Below are 3,378 nucleotides of genomic sequence, written 5' to 3' on the forward strand. Positions count from 1 at the left end.
TTTGTCTTCAAAATAAGGGTGCGTCTTATATTCCGAAAAATCCGGTACTGGCAGAGCCTCTGGACATCATCTCAGATGAGTTTGGTTCGAAAACAGTGATGCATTGGTGCCACTACTACTAGGCACTTTCTCTCCAGAAAAAAAGATTGGTGATAGAGAAGAGAACGAGATTATTCTAGGCCTTGGGCAGTAAAACCTATTGTTCTTTCCAGCCTTTAATTGAGATCAAGCACATATAATAATCACATAATCACTGTTAAATTCAACAATCAAATACCAATGAACTCATCCACATTTTTTCGTATTTCCTAGATAACGGGTTCACTTATTGTATTTGATATATCTGATGATGCCAGATCAACTTTTGAAACATTATAACCATATAAATAACACTCTGTTTTTAATACATTTAATATTAATGACTTTGGTCCTATATTGATTTTAGGTACATTACACAAAAGTTCTGGAAATTATTTACTGCTTAGATAACAAAAATAGGGTCTTCTAACAGGTGCGTAGTCAGGTTCGTCAGAATCATCATATATATCCCATAATATTCTAGATACAACACAGGGGCTCCGAAAACGTATCATGAGGCTGCCATCTTAGTGCGGTCAGTGCTCCTGCTTCGTCACGTCTTTCTGCATATAAGTAATGTTCCTGTATACCAAAAATTATTTTAGGTTGCTTCTCATATCTAAGGCTTTAAATGGCCATATAACACGATCTTCTATTCTGCTTTGAGTTTATCTAATTTTTACTTCATTTTAAGTTACAGTAAATTTTATATTTTATTATTATTTTGCAAGGTAAATATATTATTCACAAATGCAAATGAGGTTGTGTAAGTCTTCAATTACAACATTTACTTTGTTTATTGCCCCCCCCCCCCTCAGTGGCACAGCGGTTTGTCTGCGGACTTACAACGCTAGAAACTAGGTTTTGATACCCGTGGTAGCCCATTGTGTAGCTTTGTGCTTAATTCCAAACAAACAAACAAGCTTTATTTTTTTTTTTCAGCACAAAGCTACACAATGAACTACCAGTGCTATGCCCACCGCAAAGAATCGGACCCCGGATTTTAGCGTTATAAGCTATTGGGGTAGAGGCAAGGATAGAATGAAGAGAAATAAAGCTAAGAAAACTTAAGAATTCTTGTCTTATTATTTACTAAGAATTATAGTATACTTTCTATATTTACCTAATGCTGGATTTCTTATTGGTTTAGTTCCTCGGTGGAACAGCAGTAAGTTCACGGACTTACGACACTAAAAATCCATGATTCGATTTTTCGCGGTGGACACAGCAAATAGGCCAATGTGGCTTTGCTCTAAAACGAACAAACAAACTCATTGATTTTAATGCACTATTTTTTTTTTATCTTGTATTGGTTGTTTCTTTTCGCACTCATTATTTTAATGTTTATAAATTCTGTGTTCCTTGATTGTTTGAAGTTAAGCACAAAGCTACACAATGGTGCTCTGCCCACCACGAGTATCAAAATCCGGTTTTTAGCTATGTAAATCCGCAGACATACGCTTTGCCACTGTTCCTCTTTGGCGCCCCCCAGTGGCACAGCGGTATGTCTTCGGACTTACAACGCTAGAATCCGGGTTTCGATACTCGTGGTGGGCAGAGCACAGATAGCCTATTGTATAACTTTGTGCTTAATTACAAACAAACAAATCCTCTGTGGCACTGCGTTATGTATCGCTTAATCTTTTATATTTTATGTTTTTATTTCTTGTTTTTACATTGTTCAAATAACATAATTAAAAAAACCGTTTGGTCGACAGAGCTGCTTTAATCTATTATTTATATTGAACTATTTCTAACCTTAATTTCTAATTTTACTTTGTTCTAATGTTGTTCTTTCTAGTGAGTGAATTTATTATGGAATATATTGTTTGCTACTTTTTACCTATATATATAATGATGTACTGTATTTTGATAAGCCAAAATTGAAACGTTGGAAGTCAACCTTGGAAAGGCTTCAGCTAAATCAGTTTATAATTATAATAATCCAAAGAGTAACAGTAGAGTTCCAGCTCCTTATGAGCTTGGCACCTTAATAACATTTAGTTATCATTTTTATTTTCATTGTTTTCAGGTTTAATTTCACAACCAACAACCATATTTTCACTTATACTGATACCACGGCAATTGTTACACCCAAAAATGAAAGGAATAATATTTCTATCCCCTGAATCGGAACCCAAAACCACCATTAAGCATATATAGAAAATTCCTCACCCTCATTGCAAGTAAAACAGTGTCTACCGGGGGTAAAAGCCGGCATGTTTTACTAAACATGTTAAAGGTTGTAATTCAACTTCCACCGACTTATTTTTTATCAAATTTTTGATAAACCTTTGTACAAAACTGGCTGATTGTGTCAAACTGAATATTTTTGAACATGTTAGATGCTAGATGTCTACTAATGAACACACTAAATGGGCAATGTTTTGCTTCGTTGCATGTTACATATAATAAATTACTTATTTTATGCAAAATATGTGTTCCCCTTTTAGTAGTATTCCAGCATAATTTTATCATTTTCAAGTTGCATTGTTCATAGGAACCTATAGGATTGGTTGAATCCTGAAGATCATGAGAATACATATCTTGTAAGATGTATTGAATTTTGTGCAGCCTATGATATTCACTGAATACTGAGCAACATCTTGTACACGATTCTTTTATAATTATATAGGACCTTATAAGGATCCTGTTCAAGATTTCAGTTAGGAATGAAGTACAATATGTAACATATACAACGTTAAACAAAGTAGTAATCCAGAATCCACAATCAAATTCACACATTATAAGGAATGACATCAGAACAAAATACAATTAGAATGAAATGGAGATCTGTGATTAATACGCTACACTGTACTGTACTATACTATACTATTATTATATTACTGATACCAATATAGTGTGTGTTTAACTTTAAGTATTAAACTAGAAACAGTGATTCGATAAATCTGTCAGCACACTGACAAGTCATAATTTCCATACCATAATAGATCTGCATATAATATTCCATCATGAACTTTCTGGTCTTTCATACATGCCAATTTCAATCACATTCACAAAACGAAGTCGTCAGAATGTAAATCAAAAAGAGTTGTAGATATATATTGACACCATTAAGTCTATTAAATATAGACAAACACACACACAAACTATTGTTTTAAATGCATTACGTTATATGCATATTGGTATTACAAACTCGCGGTAATGTATAATTTATACAGTTTCAAAAGTAGACATTTTTTTGAAGCAAACATTTTCTTTATATTTTTTGTATATTGTATAGGTCTACATTTTAAAGCCCCCCCCCCCCATAGGCACAGCGGCATGTTTGGGGAACCG

This window comes from Limulus polyphemus, unplaced genomic scaffold (genome assembly GCF_000517525.1).
Source record: "Limulus polyphemus unplaced genomic scaffold, Limulus_polyphemus-2.1.2 Scaffold23, whole genome shotgun sequence".
Lineage (NCBI taxonomy): Eukaryota > Metazoa > Arthropoda > Merostomata > Xiphosura > Limulidae > Limulus > Limulus polyphemus.